This window comes from Macrotis lagotis, chromosome X, assembly GCF_037893015.1.
Source record: "Macrotis lagotis isolate mMagLag1 chromosome X, bilby.v1.9.chrom.fasta, whole genome shotgun sequence".
NCBI lineage: Eukaryota > Metazoa > Chordata > Mammalia > Peramelemorphia > Peramelidae > Macrotis > Macrotis lagotis.
The window spans coordinates 473,140,326-473,162,353 of NC_133666.1; positions in this window are offsets into that span (position 1 = coordinate 473,140,326).

The window sequence follows — 22,028 nt, forward strand, 5'->3', positions numbered from 1 at the left end:
TCTCCATTTTATAGTTGAGAAAACCGAGGTAGGCAAAGTTTAAATGACTCACACAGCAAGTTAGTAGGTGGTATTTGAACTCAGGTCTTTTGGGCTCCAGGTTCAGCACTCTATCCTCTACACTGCATAGTAGTCATAGCATTCAGTTTTGACTGACTTGTTATTCTTCCCATTTATATATATTCATAGTTATTGTGTATATTGGTTTTTGTGTTTTTCTCACTTTATTTTGCATAAGTTTACATGAACTTTTCATACTTCTATGATTTCATCATTTTAATAGCTTAGCAGTATTCTAATACTTTAATATATCACATTTTCCCTGTCTTTCTTTAAGATGGTTCCAATTTCACCTTCTTTTGCCCTCCCCTAGGTTACTTCTTTTTTACTCTCTCTCCCTCTCCCTCTCTCATATGTAACATAGTTGTTGGCATGATGTCTCCTCCATTAGAATGTGAATTCTTTCAAGTCAAGGACCTTATTTTTGCCTTTCTTTTTTATTCCAAATGCTTATCATTGTATTTGACCCATAGGAGACATTTAATGAATGATTGTTTGCTGAGTGACAAGAACACATCATTGTCATTAATAGAAGCAAAAGATGGGCTTTGATAATAATATTGGAGTGTGTAGGAATATTTTTACATTAACAAATGTTTAAAGGTTTGTGAAGCACTTTACACACATTGCCTCATTTTGCCCTGTTATTTAATGATAGATTTCGATTTTCATTCAGATATGTATATATATATATATATATATATATATATATATATCTCCAGAGTTTCTTTGTTTCTTTTTATGATGATGATGATGATGAAGAAATTAAGATTTACTTTTCCATAAACAAACTTTAAATATACACCTTCATATGGGATAGAATATGCTCTTTGGTCCAAAAGGAGGTTGAGTCCCTGAATGCCCATCCCTGCTGAGTAATTTTTTCTCATTCATTAAAACATCAGTCTAGCCTCACCTTTTTTCTTGCTATATATGGGTACTGTAGTAGTGATTCAAATGCTGCTCACAACAAGAATAGTTTCCAGTGGTTGCCCTCCCTCTTAGGAAACTGATCTCCTATGCTATATTCAATTCAACTTCAAACTGCTTGGCAGAATAGATTGCCTTAAATCAGCTTATTTCACCATCATTCTAATAGCAAAGACCAACTCCCAACTCCCATTTCTTGTAGCTTATCTCCATTCCTTGAACTAGATTTTTTTTAAAAAAGCAACCAAATCTCTATTTCCTATTCCCTTTGCTAAAAATGCAAGATATTATAGCAAACCATAGAGTTTTAAGAAGGAAGATTGTGGAGCAGAGTCTCATAATCATAGAATCATTCAGCTGAAAAGGATACTAGAGATGATAGTATTCAACACCTTTATTTTGTAGATGATAAAATTAAGTCCCAGAAAAATGAAATAATATACTTAGTGGCTAGTTAATAATAGCTAAAATCAGAACCTGGTTTCTGGATCTGAAATGAATACTCTCTGTACTGCTCTTTGCTGCTTCTATGAGTCAGAGTAATAGCCATAGAGATAAATGAATGAAATTATATTATGCATCTGCTATGTCGGGAACTATACCAAGAGCTCAAGATAGAGATACAAAAGTGTGACAGTCCCTACCCTGAAGGAGCTTATGTTCTATTAGGATGATAATACACATATAAAAGAGCTGGCCAGGGAAGGAAGTTTTGTTCTGGATAGTCACAGAAATTCTGAGTGGAGTAATAGAACAGTTGATTGCCATGCATTTTCAAATGAGAGTACTCATTTGATTACTGAAGGACAAAAGGGAGAAAGAAAATTGGAGTACTCCATCATAATAGATGGCAAGGCTTCATATATACTGATTTTCTTGTAGATAACTGTATAAATTGCCCTAGGACTGACTCAGACATGCAAAAACAAAAACAGAAAAAGTCCATGTCTATGAGGAGGCTTTGCTGACAAAAATTTTGATGCTTGGAATAATCATGGAGTCCACCTTGCTTTGATCTTCTGTTAATGCCTTCTACTAGTAATCATGACAAGAAAACATCAGAATGCTGCCTTTGGACTTCCAAAGTCCCTGCCTACACAAATCATTTTAAAAGTTTGCCAATGAGTTAATGGCATTTCAGGGAGATTCTTCTGTGCCTTTCCTTACTAACCACAAGCAAGTGCTTGGAGAGACAAAATTTTACTTATTGACATGATTGAGGAGTGAAAGAAAATTTTGTGGTTAAGCGAAAATTATCTTAAATTCCATGTTTGATTTACTAATCTGCATTTAATTAAACTATGATTAGTTCTTGAGTCAAGTATTTAACTTGAATCCTGAACCATTTTTTGCTGCTTTGGAAACTCCTTCAGTGTTTTAGTCACTATTATGATAATTTCTTGTCATCTCACAATCAATGTACAAAAAATGCCAATTATTTTAGAACTCCATTAAAGAGAGCATTTAATGATGTTTTCCCTGTAATTACTTTTGGATTAACATGAAAATGATATATTTATTTCGGCTAGAACTTGGGCTATTTTGAAGGTAATATTTGGGAGCTACCAAGTAGAAGAGAAGGTGTTATGTGCTATTTTATTTTAGAAATTGTTATATTTTGTGTGGATTAACAAACCTGTTCCCAAATTTGTACTCAATAATTGACTCACTGAATTTTTGTCCAAGGACCTTCTCATATTCTGGAAAGATTAGGGTTAGATAACTTTTTTTTTAACTTTCGATTTTTATTGGTTTCCTTACTATAGAGATTTTGTGTGTGTGTGTGTGTGTGTGTGTGTGTGTGTGTGTGTGTGTGTGTGTGCATGCTTTCTTGGTGGCCTTTTGCTTTTCTCCCTCCTGCTGTAATGTTGGGTTGATTTCCTCTAATTTCTTCTTTCTTATTTTTGGAAAATAAAAACAAAAATTGACATTGTTCAGCCTCTTTAAGGGAAATGTGGTTATCTCCCTTGGAGGTCACCATTTATCATAAAAATCCTGAACTTCTTGAGATTTTTCCATTCAAGACTTTCTTATCTCACCAATATCAGTTAATTTTTAGAGTGAACTAGAGTGAGAACATGGTTTGTAATTTTATATAGTAATGACAATAATATTTAGGATTAGCCCAAATACTTTATGGTTTGTGAAGTACCTTTCAAATATTATTTCATTTATCTTTACAACAAGGTGAGATCTTATTATGATCCTCATTTTATGGATGAAGAAACTGAAATCCACAAAGGTAAAATGACTTTCCCAATTGCTCAGACAACTAGTAGGCTGAGATTGGATTTGAACTCAGTATTTTCTGACTCCAGTTGCAGCTTTTCATCCAGTCCACTCCCATCTGCTTACTATAACAGTGAGAGCCTAGGTAATAAATATACTTCCCATTTGGTTATCTGTTAGTTACCAACACTTAATTACAAACCATTTTTCTAAACTAGGCACTACACTAAGGTGATACAAATACAAACAAGATAGTGCTAACAATTGTGTTAAACACTGAAAATAAAAAAAAAAAAACCCACAACAAAAACAATTTCTACTCTCAAGGAACCAATATTCTAATGGAGAATTTAACATTCAAACAACTATGTAAAAAACAATATACATATATATGTATATTGTTTGTACATATACACACATATGCATATATATATACATATATATATACACACACACTCACACACACATATGTGCACATGCACAGGATAAAAGGATAGATTGAAGGTAATCTCCAAGTGAAAGCATTAGCACTGTATGCCTGGGAAATGTTTCATGTAGAAGGTAGGATTAACTGAGATTTGTAAGAAGCTAGGAAAGCTAGGAGGCAGAGATTTCTGCCAGAGGAGATAAAGCATTCACAGGCATGTAGGGACAGCCTGTGAAAATGCCCAGAAGTGAGATATTTAGTAGGGTTTTGTGTAATGAATAGCAAAAAAAGATGGGATCCCTGGATCACAGTTAATGGTGGTGGTGATAATGAATAAAGTATAAGAAGATGGGAATGGTTGGAAGGAACCAAACATTTAAGGGCTTTAAAAGTCAAGCAGATATGGAGACAGCTAGGTGGCACAGTGAGGGCAACTAGGTAGCAAAGTGGATAGAGTCAGGAGGACCTGAGTTCAAATCTAATCTCACATCCTGTGTAATTCTGACTATAGTAGTTGAATTGCTTGTTTCTGGAAGCTTTTAATATTTGCTCTTTGACTTGGGAGTTTTGAAGTTTAGCTATAATAGTCCTGGAAGTTTTTCTTGTGGGTTCTCTTTCAGGAGGTGATCAGTGAATTCCCTCAAATTCTAATTTTATCCTTTGCTTCTAGGATCTCAGGGCAATTTTGCTGTATTATTTCTTGAAAAATGAAGTCTATTCTCTTTTTTCTGGTCATGACTATTAGGTAGCCCAATAATTTTTAAATTATCTCTTCCAGATCTGTTTTCAAGGTCAGTTGTTTTTCCAATGAGATAGTTCACATTTTCTTTTAATATTGTTATTTTTTGTTATAGTTTTATTTCTTCCTGAGTCCTCACAAAGTCATCACTTCCTTTAATTCCATTCTGCATTCAAAGGAGCTATTTTCTTCTTTTTTAAAAAAGATTTTGTTTATTTTGAGTTTTACAATTTTCCCCCCAATCTTACTTATCTCCCCCCACAGAAAACAATTTGTCAGTCTTTACATTGTTTCCATGTTGTACATTGATCCATTGAGTGTGATAAGAGAGAAATCATATCCTTAAGGAAGAAACAAAGTATTAGAGATAACAAGATCAGACAATAAGATATCAGTTTTTTTCTAAATTAAAGGAAATAGTCCTTGGACTTTGTTCAAACTCCATGGTTCTTTATCTGGATACAGTTGGTATTCTCCTTTGCAGACAGCCCCAAATTGTCCCTGATTGTTGCACTGATGGAATGAGCGAGTCCATCAAGGTTGATCATCTCACCCATGTTGCTGTTAGGGTGTACAGTGTTTTTCTGGTTCTGCTCATTTCACTCAGCATCAGTTCATGCAAATCCCTCCAGGCTTCCCTGAATTCCCGTCCCCTCCTGGTTTCTAATAGAACAATAGTGTTCCATGACATACATATATACCAGTTTGTTAAACCATTCCCCAAGTGCAGGACATTTACTTGATTTCCAATTCTTTGCCACCACAAACAGGGCTGCTATGAATATTTTTGTATAAACGAAGTAGTTATTTTCTTCAGAGAGCTTTTTATCTCCTTTTCCAGCTGGCCAATTCTGCTTTTTAAATCATTCTTCTCTTCATTTGCCTTTTGGGTTGCTTTTTCCATTTGGCCTAAACTAGTTTTTAATATGTTATTTTATTCAGTATTTTTTTGTAATTCTTTTACAAAGTTACTGACTTGCTTTTTCATGATTTCTCTGCATCACTCTCATTTCTCCTTCCAATTTTTCCTCTATCTCTATTAATTGCTTTTCAAAGTCTATATTTTGAGCTTATCCATAGTCTGAGCCCATTTTCTATTTCTCTTGGAGGCTTTGGATTCTTCAATTTTGTTATCATCTGAGTATGCAGTTTGATCCTCTGTGGGACCAAAATAATTTTCTATGGTCACATTCTTCTTTTTCTGTTGTTTTCTCATTTCCTCAGCCTAAGACTGATTTACTGCACTTCCAAGGCTTTGGGAACTTTTTGGGACAACCCACAGGGATCTGATTACTCTCTTGCCTGTGTTCAGGCCCTTCCCTCTGCCCTGGAGCTTTGAGGATGGTTCCTGCTCGGCTATGGTGATGTTGTGGGGGCCCAGACTGCAAGCAAGATCTGAGTGTGGGCAAACAGCTGATTCCTGCAGAGAGACCTCTGCAGTCTCCCTGGGCCCCCTTACTACCCATGGGCTGAGAGCTCTGGATGTGCTGCCTACTCCAGCTGCAGTTTCTCACCATGGGGCTTCTCTGAGAGGCTTGAGCAGAGCTCTGCACTCACTCTTGGTGCAACAGAGTCCTCTCACCACCCCTTCTGGCTGTCCTTGATGATCCCTGGGCCAAGAGGTTTGGGAACTGCCCCTCAGCCATGGACCCAGGCACCCAACCTGACTGTGCTGTGGTGTGTTGCAGTTGTGTGTGTGCTGTAGCTTTTTCCAACCTACAGTCCCAGTGGAACAGACATTTCCTTCAGAACTTCCAAGTTGTCTTGGACTGGGAAATTGTATCATTCAGTTTTTCTGTGGGTTCTGCCCCTCTAAATTTTGGCTAGAGTTATAATTTGATTTTTGTTTTTTGGGGTACGAGTTTCTGGGAATTCCCACCTTCATATAGCCATCTTGACTCCACCCCTGAGAACTACTATTAAGAGAAGGGAATGGGGGTATATATGAGAGATGTTGTGAATGTAGAATCAGCAGGACTTAACAATATATTCCATGTAGTGGGAGAGAGTAAGAAGTCAAGGATGAAAACTAGATTTTTTAAGCCTAGATGATTGGAAGGATGATAGTACCTTCAATAGAAATATAAAATTTAAGAGGAAGGGAGGGTTTTGAAGGAAATATGATATGTTGAGATTAAAATGTCTACTATTTATCCAGTTTGAAATGAATAATAGTCAGTTGGAGATGTTAGATAGGATGTCAGGAGTGAAGGTAAGGCATATATTGATTTGAAAGATGATTGACTCTATGGGAACTGATGATATCAACAAATGAAATATAATAGAGCTGAAAGAGAAGAGGGCACAGGACTGAACCTTGGAAAACACTTGTAGTAACCAGATGAAGATCAAATGATGATATGGCAAAGAAGACCAAAGAGTAACCAGACTGTTAGGAAAAAAAACCTAGGAGGGATCTATATTATGAAAAACTAGAGAGAAGAGGTTTATCAAGAACATTAAAATCTTCAGAGAGATCAGGAAGCATATAGTTCGAAGTGCTTTGCTAACAAATTTGTAAACTTTAAGTAAATAGTGCTTTGGTATCACAGAATTACAATATTTAAGAACTGAGAGAACCTTGGGGATTTTCTGTCCCATTTACATCTGAAGAGAAGTGCCATATAATATACCTGACAAATTGATCATCTAACCTTTGCTTGAAGAATTCCAATTAAAAGAAAGTTGCTACCTCCTAAAGCTCATTATTTCATTTCTAGATACCTCTGATTAAGAATTTTGGTAGAGAGAAAAGAACTTCAGTGACCAACTTCATTTTAGGTGTTCCCAATTTCAGATCCAAAATTCTATCCATCATGTCATATACTTGTCACTATATCTTGTCTTTCTGTAAAGCTTGTGAATCGATCTTTCTTCATATGTGGTTTGTAGTATACTTCAGTGTAAAGACAATTTTGTTTTCTGATTCTATTGATTTTTTTTGATTCTATTGATTTTTACCCCCTCCCTTCCCAAATCTCTACTCTTCCTCTCTTCCTAATATAATTACATTTTTAAAAGCTCAATGTTTACCCCTCCTTCCTCCATTGCTTTTAATTATCTTATTTCTCTTAACTAAGATATACCCTTTTAGATATATCTCAGGCAGTTAGGCGAGAGTAGAACAGAGGCCTGGAGTCAGAAAGACCTGAGCTCAAATCCTGCCTAATTCTCAATTCACCTTGGGCAAGTCCCTTAGTCTCATTGCCTTGCAAACCCCCCCCCCCCCAAAAGAACCAAATCTCAGTTAGAAGTCTTATCCATTCCAGTCTCAGTGATAGACTAGATATCAAATTCTTCCCCCTTACTTTCAGGAGCTCTTGTTTCTTAGAACTAGGACAAATGGCCAACATTCAAATGGCTTTAGCTGATAACATTTGGTCCAGTTCCATAAATATAATAAGCCAGTTGATACAATGGGAAGCTCATTGAACCCAGAAGTTGATGGAAAGGAGAAAAAATTCATTGTCTGGGTATTTGAATTCAGTTTAATTAAATAGAAAATTATTAGGCATCTATTAAATGTCAGATATGCTAAACAATAGGAATACAAAGATTAAAAACAACACAACCCTTGCTGGCAATGAAGTTAGTCTTGTATAGAGGATATATATAGGATATACACCAGAGGTGATTGCATAAATGAGGATCACAATCTTCTCCTCCACCCCACCCCCCAGTTGAGGTGGTGTAGACAAGATGGAAGTGTGAGAAACTGACTCAGCCTGTCTTTGTCTACTTTGAGTTGATTGGGGAATGTTTTCTTGAGGTCTCCCTTTCTCTCCTCTTTCCAGAAGCTGAATATAGAGAAAGCACAAACATCTCTAATGAAAAGTGAATTTTTTCCTTGGAAATTATGAGATAAGCTTGTAAAGATTTTTAGTAGAGGGAAAACATCACATTTTATGTGTTTTTATTTTGCCACAAAGCTAAAAAAATACGATTCTAAATTAAATCCATAAATTGCTCTAAGCTCTCCAGAAAATTTGTTGATCAAGCAGGGAGACCAATTTTTCAGCCAATTGAGTGTGTACATTCAATAATCTACACGTTCTCTCAATGTGACCCTTTATCATATTTTCATAAACCATTGCTAAAATATAAATAGTAAATTAATTTTAAAAAGCAGAGAAATACTTTTTAATTAACCACTCTGCCATTAATTACATGTTGCAGTAAAATAAAAGAGAAACAGAATGGAGGAGATCATCATGGTTCCAATGATTTCATTGAATGGAAATAATTCTGTGGAAAACTCTACCTTATAGTTCTAATTCTGAGAGAGATTTCTTTCTTCTCAAGTTAACAGGTAATATAGCTTACTGGGACTTTAATGGGTTGGATGCTCTTACAGGGTAGCCAGTTCAAGTCTTGTCAGAATAATTGTTATATATGTCATACACAAAAATATGTAGTATACAAAGGAACTCATGATAGAAGAAAGGAAAGGGTACCTCAAATAATAGAAGAATATTGTATTTGAAATAATAAACTCTACATTTAATCTTGTCACCAATCTTTTGTCTTTAGACTTGTTTCCTAATTTGTGAACTGAAGAGTTTAGAGATGACATCTATCTTTCTTTCCAATTCTATGATCCTGTTATTTTGTGATTACATGAGAACCAGATATGCATGCTAACAATGTGGTTCTTTGTCCTCTTTGTCCTATTTTCTGTCACACTATGAAATGATTTGACAAAAGTCAAGTTGATCTGAGCAGGATTTTATACTTTACATTATGAGTGAGTATGAACAAATATTTCATCACCAAAAGTCCGTATGATTGCAGATTAAGACCTCGAAGGGAATCCAGATCATTTTGTTCAAATCCCTCATTTTGTAAATAAGGAAATCATGTTGTACAGGAATCAAGTGATTTATTTAAGCTCCAAAGGTACTAAGTTGCAGAGATGTCCTTTTCCTCCAAATTTATCATTCCCTCCATTGCAATGTGGAATTCAACAGTCTCCAAAGAATTAAAAATGACTGTCAGATGGGGGCAATGGAAGGATGCATGGTGCCTATGAACATTCTGAGATGTATAACAAATGAGAAATTTAGAAAAATGGAAATAAAGGGTTATTAGGGGAACATATGACATAAATAGGAGATGGACTGGTGAAACTAAAAGGACAAATGATCAAGAGTGGAAATTCTGATTGTTCCCTAGGTGTCCTTGTGCTGCAAGTAAAAAAGGAAAGTCTTTAGCATTTTAGATGAACCTTGTATGGGGAATTATGGGAGAATGTAGACAAGAGTTATGAAGGTCAGTTAGGGAGGGATGGGTATGAGCTCATTCATGAGGTAACTTCCAATGTGTCCAGGTCATAGATTTATGTGAATATTTTTAATGTTGAATAGGAATGATTCATATACTCACAAACATATACATATGTATATCTCTCTCCCTATGGACACACACAAGCATATATATATATATATATATATATACATATATATATATATATATATATATATAATATGGATAGACAAGTTAATCCAAAAGCCTTGATATAGTTTAATAACTTTAATAACTTGAGAAGTAGTACTAAAAACCTTAAAATTTAATAGTTTATATAAAATTTGTCATTAAACTTAACCTCATAACCAAAACATTGATTTTTGAACTTTGTAGAATCTTTAATCAACCATTGCTCAGATTCTGAATGCTTGGCTTTTGTATTGGGATGAGGGGAAAGTTTAGGGAGGAAATGTTAATTTTGTTTTGAATCATGTGGAGTTTGAGGTGCTAGTGGGACATCTAGTGGAAATGTCCATTAGGCAGTTGGAATTATAGTACTAGAATTTAGAAAAATGATTTTTTTTTTGTGACTATATATAGATTTGGTCATCATCTATATAGAGGTGATAATAGAAGCTAGGGAAGTAGATGAGAGAGTTGAGAAAGAACAGAGACGTTCAAAAACAGAACTTTGGAAATGCCAAAACATCGGAATAGAGAAGAAAGATGAATCAGTGAAGAACAGTAAGAGTAGTCAAATATGCCAGAGTACAATCAGAAAAAAGTGATATGCTAACCAGGATTTGGGCTAGGTTAACCTGGCTAGTAAACTTATTTAATAATGTGTAGATCATTGACAATCCTGGAGACAGCAACTTCAGTAGACTGAAAGCAATAGAGTCATCATGGAGTCACAAGTGAGTGGATTTCAGAGAAGTAGAATTGGCAAATAAAGACTACTCTGAAAAATTCAGCAAAGATGGGAGGAGAGATGTACATGGATCACTTACAAAGTCAGCATGTTTATATACTAGAAAAGCATATATCTGAGAAGGAAAGATTGATAATGGTGGATGATCACCAATTAAAAAAATTAATTTAATCACATATTAAATGTTAGGCAATGAGGATACACAAACAAAAGTAAAAATGTTCCTGCCCTTAAGGATTTACATTCTAATAAGGGAAAAAGCATGTACATATATAGGCAAAAAATAGATACAAGGTAACTAATATGAGAAGACTGTAGCAACTGAGAGTAAAAACCTCATACAGGAGAGAGAGTTGGAAAAATGATTATCTTTGTGGGGTGAAAGACAAGGGATGAGTTAAAGGTAACATTGAAAACATGAAACTGGCTGACTAACACTTAATGCTAATAGAAGTTTTGCAAGGGATGATGGATTTTGTTGGAAAGATAATGGAGTATGTTTTGAACATGTTGAGTCTGAGATGCATATAAAACTTCCAGTATAAGATATTCCACAGGCAACTGGAGATGTGTGACTAGAGAAGTACAGAGGCAAAAACTTGATATATAGGAATCATTTCTGTAGCGTTGAAAATTAAATCCATGGGAGATGATGAGGTCACTAGTTAGAATGGATAAAAAGAAATGTGGACCCAGGACAAAGGCTTAGGTGTACATCCATAGTTAGGGAACATGGCATAGATGATGATCTAATAAAGAAAACCGAGTACCACTGTGTTTGAGATAAATTACATGTGCCTTAATGTGACTGATCAGACCAATATATAGTATAGGATAGTCAGACAGGTAAGAAAACCAAGAGGAAACAGAGATATTAAAACCCAGAGGAGGTAAGCAATCCACACATGCATCAAGAAAGATGGGGATTGAGGAAATATCATTAGATGTGATTATTTCAAAATCATTTGATAACTGTGGAGAAGTTAAATCATGAAGGCAGAAACTAAATTGAAGAGAATTTTGAAAAAAGTGAAAGGAGAAAAATTGGAAACAGTGAATGCACATGGACTTTTTAGGGAGTTTAACTGAAAAAGACATCAGAGATGTGGATTTTTAGCTAACAAGGTTTGGAGAAATAATGAGATTTTTTATATGTAAAAAACAATTTTTAATGTTTACTTTAAAAACATTGAATTCCAAATTCTCTCCCTTCCTCTCTTCCTACTCCCCTCCCCCATTGAGAAAGCAAGCAATTTGATAAAGGTCATACATGTGTAATTGTGCAAAAACTTTATATAATAGTCATACTGACCCCCCACACAAAAAAGAAATCTTAAGAAAAATAAAGAAAATAAAAATGTAAGCTTCAATCTGTATTCTGAAAACGATCAACTCTTAACTTTCCAGGCTTTTCTTATAGCATAATATCATTCCATTATAATCACATACCACAATTTTTCCAGCTGTTCCCTGAATGGATATCCCTTCAATTTCCAATGTCTTGCTACCAGAAAAGAACTGCTATAAATATTATTGTATATATAGGTTCTTTTCCTATTTGTTTTTTCTTCCCTTTTGGATTAAAGATTTAGTAGTCTATATGGTCAAAGGGTTTGCATGGTTTTATGACCCTGTGTGCATAGTTCCAAATTACTTTATAAAATGGATGAATCCATGCACAACTCCACCAATAGTGCATTGATGTCTCATTTTCTTTATACCCTCTATAACGAGAGTATTTTAAGACTGGTAGAGATGAACACATTTGGAGGCAGCAGGGAAGGAAACAGTAGCTAGGTAGAGATTAAAGACTAGAATAAGTGAGATATGATAATAGGGGGCATTTGGTGGAGAAGAGAGGAGAAGATGAGCACAAGAGTTCATAATAAAGGGATGAGACCCTTTATTTGATAAATCAAAGTCCTACCATCTCATAATACACTGAAATAAAAGAGGAGATAGGAGGAGATGATGTCAGAGGGCTCTGAAAGAAGAGAAGGGGAAGAAAGGGAGCTCACATTAAATGACCTTAAATTTCTTGATAAAGAATGTGACAAGGTCCTTAATGAAGTAGATTTTAGGGGAAGGTGATATGGAAGACTTCAGGAATTAAGACAATATTTGGAACCGTTATTGTGATAAGTGGGATAGAGAATCAATTTAGGGAGTATGAAAAGATTGCTTTGTTGTAGTGAGACCCAGCTGATCAAGTTCCTCAAGAGAAAAGGGAGAAGATGGATCAAGAGCACTAGAGGAGCACTAGCTTCCAGGAAAAGGGTCACTGACTGGTACATGGTAAGGACTGTATAAATGCTTATTGTTGGATTTATTTCTCCTCTGGGGCAAAGGAGAAGAGTTACATGTATGTTTCTTATTAGGACAAGAGTAAAGAGTAAAATTAATAGACTGAGAATAGAGGATCCAGAAAATATTTACAGAGACTATGTAAATAGGTAAAAAAATATAGAACTTTTAGGGTAAAGCTAGAGAGATCTTAGAAAGAGGGTGAGTTTAGTTTAAAGGTAACTCTGGAAGAATGTTTCTATTGATTAATGGAATTTTAGTATAGAATAGGCCTTACAGAACTCCTGTGGAGTAGTTCCAAGGTGGTGGAGTAGAGAAAGCCTTAGCTGAATATTCTCAACATTCCTCCCCACACAACTTTCAAATAATCCGCAAATGAATTCTGAAGGGGCAGAATGTATAAAAGGCCAGAGTGACACATTCTTTCAGCCCAAGACAGAATAGGATGTCAGAAAGAGGTCTGTGAAATGGGAGTGGAGGCTGACCCATAGCCTTTGTGGTGAAGCACAAATGATAGAATTAGTTGATGGAAACACAGGAAGTAGCAACTTTAGAAGCTCTCAAGCCAGATATGGTTAAAGGACCTGTTAAGTGGAAGAGATTATAGGGATCCTTGTGCTAGCACTGAAAGCAGGACCAGACACTACTGGCAGTTCCAGTGCTTACATTCACTTCTGGGAAATAATTCAAGGGCAGAGAGGTCAAGAGGCAATAGAAATCCTGAGGGGAACTATTTGGCAACTTCACACTTGAAATAGAGAGATAGTCACAGAGTTAAAATAAGCAGTGCTTCAGCTGAAATAAAGAAGATAAGGGTAGCAATCATGATCTCAGAAAAATAACAAATGATCTAATTAAAAGGGATAAACAGAGGAATTACCTCTTGCTAAAATGAAGTATAGACAATGAATTAGTATCCATACTAAATTTATATACCCCAAATAGTATAACATCCCTATTCTTAAATGAAAATATAAATACATTATAAGAGGAAAAAGACACTAAAACTATACTAGTAGGGGGCTTATTTTTACTCTCAGAACTAGATAAATGTAACCACAAATTAAAGAAAGAAAAAAGTTAAGGAATTGGATATAATTTTAGAATATTTAGATAGGAGAAACCTCTGGAGAAAATTGAATGGAGGTAGAAATATTACCTTTTTTCTCAGTTTTGGCATAGCATCAACACAAAATTGGTCATGTATTAAGGCATAAAGGTAGAAATATTAAATTTATCCTTTTGAGACTACAATACAATAAAAATACACTTCTGTGGAAGCATAGATTAAAAATTAGTTGGAAACTGAACAATTCAATTCTAAAGAATGAGTTAGATCAAAAACATATCAGAAAAAATAATAAAAATTCCATTAAAGAGAATGGCAACAATGACAGCAATATTTGAAATTTTATGGGTACAGTCAAAGCAGTACATAGAGGAAATAGAGTGGTGTATCAGTGAAATAATTAGGCAGTACTAAATGACTGTAGTATTCCAGTATTTGATAAACCCAAAAGACTCTCACTTCTAAGTCAAGAAAACTCATTATTTGACAAAAACTTCTGGAAAAACTGGAAAGTAGTATGGCAGAAACTAGGCATTGACCAACATTGAACTCTATGTCAAGATAAGGTTAAAAAGAGTACATGATTTAGAAATAAAAGGCAATACTATAAACAAATTAGAACAAGGAATTGTTTATCTGTCAGATATGTGGAGAAGGAAAGAATTTATGACTAAACAAGAAGAGAATGTTATGAAATGCAAGATGGATAATTTTTATTGCATCAAATTAAAAAATTTTGCACAAATAAAATCAATGCAACCAAGTTTAGAAGGAAAGCAAAAAAAGTGGGAAACAATTTGTACAGTAAGTTTCTCTGATGAAGGCCTCATGTCTTAATAACATAGAGTAGGCCAGATTTATGAGAATATAAACTATCCTCCAAGTGACATTGGCAAAAAAATGAACAAACAATTTTCAGATGAAGAAATCAGAGCTATTTAAAGGCACATGAAAAAGTTTCATATCATTTTTGATGGAAAACCATCTCATTGACTAATCAGAAAAAGGAAATAATAAATTTAGGAGATGTGGGAACATTGGATACTATTATTGCATTGTTAATGAAATTATAAATTTATCCAGCCATTCTGGAAACTAATTTGGAATTTTCTCAAAGAGCTTTAAAACTTCATACTGTTTGATCCAGCAATAATAACACTACTAGCCTGTATCCTAAAGAGATCATTAAAAAGGGAAAAGAACTCACATGTATAAAATATTCATAGAAACTCTTTTTTTGTGATGGCAAAAACCTGGAAATGGAGGGGATGCCTATTATTGGGGAATATCTGAATAAGTTGTGGTATATGAATGTAATAGAATACTACTGTTCTACAAGAAATAATGAGCAAGGGAATTTCAAAGAAACTTGGAAAGACTTTCATGAACTGATGCTGAATGAAGTGAGTAGAAACAGGAAAAATATTGTAAATGGTAACAGCATTGTATGATGATCAATTATAATAGATTTAACTTCTCAGTAACACAAGGCAATTCCAAAAGACTCATGATGGAAAATATTATCCACATCTTGAGAAAGAACTATGGATACTGCGATGACCATTGAAGTATACTATTTTCCCATTTTTATTTTTGTTTTTCCTTTATGATCTGTTTCTTCTTTCACACATGACTTATATGGAACTATATTTAATAATATGACCATATATGTAAAACCTATATGAGATTGCTTGTTGTCTTGGAGAAGATGATGAGAAGGGATGGAGGAAGAAATCTTTGGAACTCAAAATCTTGTAAAAACTGAATGCTGAAAAGTATTTTTGCATATAATTGGAAAAAATACTGCTTAAAAATAATTTTGTCCAGTTAAAAGTCATAAAAATATTAATATAAATAAAATGGATGAATATTACAAAAATATAAATTGTTCAAAGTTAACAGAATGGGAAATAGGATATTTAAATATCCTTATAGAAAAATAAAATAAGCATTAAATCTAACAAAGGATTGTACTTTTCTATTATAAACCTAACAGTTTTGTATATTATTTAAAAATAAAATCAAACATTGCCATTGGTATATATATATATATATATATATTTTGCATAGACTCAAGACTCCATTGAATATATACATTTCACAGTATATATAATAGTGTTTTTCATTTGAATTGAAAGCTGATGATTAAGGATACATAAATCATTTGTGGTATTTGAACAGTTCTTTGTTCCTAACTACATCACCACAAAACACAGGACAGATCTGCATCAGCAAGCTGCATCATTTAAGCCAGATCTTTTATATGCACATTCAGTGTCAAATGATACCTAGACTTAGATGGAATGTGTACCCATGACCTTTTCCTATGTTCACATTTGTTCGGATCCTAGAAGTTCTCACTTAGTTGGGTGTATTTAATTTCCTTTTCCAGCAGTACCTGTATAAGGATCAAGGGAGTGGAAGATGATATTTTGTAATGTGATGATGATGAAGTGTCAAGAGGACTGGAAGATGGATGAATCACAGTAATTACTCTCTTACCACTTCCCTCAGTTGTCAGTAAGAGAGGGGGAAAAAGGTGGATAGGTAGAAATTTTTTAAAAAATCTTATCCCTTTCCCTAGATATTTGAGCAATATTATGAAATACATGCTAGTGGCTACTTCTAATAATACCATCCCTCCAAGAGTTCCATAAAAGTATTCATAATCATTTTCTTTCTTTTTTTTTTAGGTATTTTTTTTTTGCAAGGCAAACGGGGGTTAAGTGGCTTGCCCAAGGCCACATAGCTAGGTAATTATTAAGTGTCTGGGACCGGATTTGAACCCAGGTACTCCTGACTCCAGGGCCGATGCTTTATCCACTATGCCACCTAGCTGCCCCCTCATAATCATTTTCTAATGGATTTTCTTGGGTGAGAGTGGGTTATCCCTCACCAGAGATCTTCTAAATGTTATTAGATCACCAATAGTTGAGGATACTAAAGAAGGGATCATTTTTCAGGGTTGGGTTGGATTAGACAACCCTCTGAGTTTCTTTGAAGCTCTGAGATTCTGGATTTTTTAGAGCAATTTTTTCAGGATGTCCTTCATATCAGCCAAGATCTCAATCTTTTAACAAGGAAGTTTTATCACTCAAGTCTTCTCTTTGAGTACTGGTATCAGATACTTCTATCCATATAAAAGTCAATATTGCTCTTAAAAAAGATAAGTGTTAGACAGCTAGGTGGCATAGTTCAAATCCAACATCAGACATTTGCTAATTACCTAGCTATGTGACCTTGGGCAAATCACTTAACCTCACTGCCTTGAAAAAACAAAAAAAACCCCAAAAGATAAGTATTATATTATCTGATTATATGGTAAAAATAATATGGATCTCATCATATGTTAGGAAAATTATGTTAATGGTAACTTTTATTGGCTTTCATTGCTATTTCTTTTTTGTCCTTTAATTTCTTGTCCAAATTCTCTGATTTTCATTCATTTTCCTTCTCTTGATACATATGCATATGTGGGCACATGCACACATGTGTGCATGCACACACACACATACACACATAATGGAGAGATTGGCTAATTAAAGTCCACATCTTAATGCCTGTGGAAATATTTTCTGCCTGCTGTAATCTCACATATGGAATTTTGGAAATTTATCTTGGTTACTACTTTGTAATGGTGAAAAAGCTCTTCAATTGGCTTCAGAGCTAGAAAGACTACTGATTCAGGAGGAGCTGATCTAAAATTGATTATCCATACAAAAGATTTGAATAGATTATTTTTATTGACAGTTTTCAAGTCAGAGGAAGTTTGGTTAGCCATCCTGTTGGGAACTGAAGATAATAGTTGAAATTTATATAGTCTTTTAAGGTTTGTAAAGTGCTTCACAAATATTCTCTTATCTGATCCTCACAACAACCATGAAAAGTGGGTGTTATTATTGTATGCATTTTGTAGACAAGGAATCTGAGGCAAGCAAGTACACAACTTGTTCAGGGTAACACAGCTAGTAAGTGTCTCAGGCTGAATTTGAACTCAGGTCTTTCTGACTTTGTTTCTAATGCTATACTGCATCATTTGCCTATTTTCCCCTTTACTCTGCCACATTTCTATGAACTCAGGGTATCTTGGTCTCTTTTAAACCCCTGATCTTAGATGAATGAGTATCCTGAAAAGGGAGTGGACAATCATATTAATTTGAAGAGTCCCAAGTCCTAGTAGAGGTCACAGCTATTTAAAGCTGAATGGCATTTGAGGAATTTATAGTATGTATAATGGGAATATGAATAGACAAGGAATGATAGCCATTAAAGAATATACAAACAATGGAGAGACCACTTCGAAAGAGGAGTCAGTTTAGCTCATCAATGATTCAATTTATCCATGATAAAACTATGTCCAGAAGCACATTTTATGCAGATACCACAAATGGGGGAAAAAAAATCTCAGAACCAGGGATCACAATGACTCCCCTATCTCCATGTGTTCATTACCTCAATAATGTTGTTCTTTAAATATGAACCCAATTTCTCCAGGGTTCCTATATTTGTAAGGGAAGAGTTTCACTCTGGATTGTGGATGTTTTTGTAACTTCCATTCTGGTGATACCATCTCGATAAATATTATTTTGGTAAAATCTAATTTAAGTCAATTAAATGATTAATTTCCAATAAACATTGGAAAGGATCTCAAAGACCCTTAAGTATAAGGGTTTTGTATAAGTATAGTTTAAGAAATATCAATCCCCTCATTCTGAGTTACCCCAAGACCTTAAAGGGGAGACATAATCAATTACACAAACTCTGGGGAATCAATTTGCCATCACTAATGGGATTTGAAGAATTTTAACATTTATGTTGTGCATGAGTTACTTAATAAACCTGAGATAAAGGTTATGTCATAGAACCACAGAATTTCACATATGGAAAGAAACCAAATCATACCATAAAATGAATCATCTCCTCAGTATCAAATAAAAATGTTCATCTAGACTCTGCATTAAAATGTTACAATAATACAGGATTTCCAGTCTTTAATTTGTAAAATTGTATTTTATTCTGAATTAGAGAAATAAAACAAATATTTCCATAATATAGTAGAATAGAAAAAATATGATTAAGTATGAAACCACAAATCTATTATGTACAGTTTGCTAATACTTTTATTGTTAATTTTTAAAAAATATTTTTTAATTATTTAAAAAATTTATTTCACATTACTACAATAGTTGTATTATAAAAGTAAGCATCCCCTCACAACAAAAGAGAAACCTTAAGAAAAAATAAAATGAGAAAAAAAACTACTTCAGTCTGTATTCAGATACCATCAGCTCTGTCTTTGAGATGGATAGAATTCTTTATCCTAAGTCCATCAGAGAAATTACTTCAATAATTTTTCCCACAGCTACTATTGGTATTTATAGTCTCCTCCATCCTATTCCTCCCCACTTTCATTTATTTTATTCTCTCTCTCCTTTCACTCAGTCCCTTCTCAAAAGTGTGTTGTATCTGAGTACCCTCACCCACAATCTTCCCTTTCTTCTATCCCCTACACTCACCCTCCCCTCCCACTGTCCCCTTTTCCCATCCCTTTCCTCTCCTATTTTTCTTTAGAGTAAGATAGATTTCTATGCCAATTGATTTCCTCTCTGAGTCACTACTGATGAAAGTGAAGGTTCACTCATTCCCCTTCACCTTCTCCCCCTTCACTCTATTGCAAAAATTTTTCCTTGACTCTTTTTATGTGTGAACAACAGCCCATTCTACCTCTCCTTTCCCTTTCTCCCAGTACATTCCTTTCTTGCCCAATAACTCCTCCTTTATAACATATTATACCTTCATAGTCAACTCCCTCCTGTGGCTTATCTATCTATCTATCTGTCTGTCTGTCTGTCTGTCTGTCTGTCTATCTATCTATCTATCTATCTTCATTCTAACTTCCCTAATAAATGAGATTTTTATGAATTAATAGTATCTATCATCTTCCCATGCAGAAATACAAGCAGTTCGACATCATTAAATCCCTCATGATTTGCCCTTCCTGTCCACCATCTTTATGCTTCATCTGAGTCTTGTTCTTGAAGGTCAAACTTTCTGTTCTGCTCTGATTGATTCAACAGGAAAATTTGAAAGTCCCCTATTTCACCAAATATCCATCTTTTCTCTTGGTTGAGGATGTTTAATTTTGTTGGGTAGTTGATTCTTGGTTGTAATCTAAGCTCTTTTGCCTTCCATAAAATCATATTCCAATCTCTACAAGCCCTTAATGTAGAAGATACTAAATCTTGTATTAGTCTGACTGTAACTGTGTGATATTTGAATTGTTTCTTTCTGGTTGTTTGTAATATTTTCTCCTTGATTTGGGAACTCTGAAATTTGACTATAATATCCCTGGGAATTTTTATCTTAGGATCTCTTTCAGGAGGTGATCAATGGATTACTTCAATTTCTATTTTATCCTCTGTTTCTAGGGTATCAGGGCAATTATTTCATTTTTTTGGTATCTCCTTTTCCATCTGACTTTTTAAAACATTCTTTTTCTCCTTGACCTTTTGGATTGCTTTTTTCCATTTGTTTCCATAACATTAGGATGTTATTTTCTTCAATATTTTTTGTTTTGAATTTTCTGGACCAAGTTGCTGACTTGGTTTTCATGATTTTACTGCATTGTGCTCAATTTTCTGTTCAATTTTTCCTCTTCCTGTTTTTCTTGATTTTCAAAACTTTTTTTTTGAGCTCTTCCATAGTCTGTGACCAATTCATATTTTTCTTGCAGGCTTTGGTTATAGAAGCTTTCTCTTTGTTTGCTACTGAGTGTGTATTTTAATCTTCCTTAGGGTCAAAATAATTGTTTCTGATTTTTTTTTTCTTCTGTTGATTGCTCATTTCCCCAGTCTATGACTTGAATTTAAGTCTTTGTTAAGGTGGGGCTTTACTTCCAGGGTAGAGGGTGCACTGTCCCAAGCTTTTGAGGGTTTTTGCAGCTGTCTTTAGGGACACCCTCCCAGGGACCTCAATCCCTTCAAGGTCTTCTGAGAGGCTCTGATTTATAGATGACCAAAAGCACTCCCTTCTGGCCTGGAGCTGTGAGTAGGTTCCCTGCTCCACCATGACAGTAAATCTCCTTTTCCTGAGACCCACACTTTAGCATGACTCTTAGCATGGGAAAAAACATAGAATCCTCCCTAGGAATGGAGAGCATAGAGACCTCTGAAATTTCCCCTGATTCCCCTGCCTTCTGTGGGTTGAAATCTCTGGAAGCAGCTATTCCTGGTCCCCAGGGGCTGAGTCTCTGCTGAGGCCTGTGCTGGACTGGGCTCCCCTCTCATTCTGGTACTTCTGGGTACTCCTTGGCAATCTCTGGACTGAGAGGTCTGGAAATAACTACCTTCCATGGACCCAGGTACCCCTAGGGATCCAGGTGCCCCACAGATTGCTCCTGGATGACTGGAGCCAGTTTGTTCTTGTGAGACCCAGGCTGTGCTGTGGCCTTTTCTTTTCTTTTCTTTCCTTTTCTTTTCTTTTCTTTTCTTTTCTTTTCTTTTCTTTTCTTTTCTTTTCTTTTCTTTTCTTTTCTTTTCTTTTCTTTTCTTTTCTTTTTTTGCAAGGCAAATGGTGTTAAGTGGCTCGCCCAAGGCCACACAGCTAGGTAATTATTATTAAGTGTCGGAGGTCAGATTTGAACCCAGGTACTCCTGACTCCAAAGCTGGTGCTCTATCCACTGCACCACCTAGCCTCCCCATATGACCCTTTCTAACCTTGCTATAACAATCCTTTCCCACAGATCTTCTAAGTTGTCTTGGGCTGGAAAATTATTTCACTCATTCTTTCTGTGGGTTCCCCCATGCTAGAATTTGGTTACAATCATTATTTAAAGGTATTTGGAGTGGTCTGAAGGAGATCTTGTAGGAATTCCTGCCTCCACTTTATCATCTTGGCTCCATCCCTTTTGGTATTCCTTTCAAATAAATAATATTGCTATCATTTAACTTCCTTTTCTCTCCTCTCCATTAACCCTGTCCTAGAGATAACTCTTAGACACAAATATGTGTCTATATGTAAAATTGTTCTATATAGACTTCTTTTTATTAGGTAGTATCAATCATAATCATAATAATTTCATTAAAGTTAATCTTG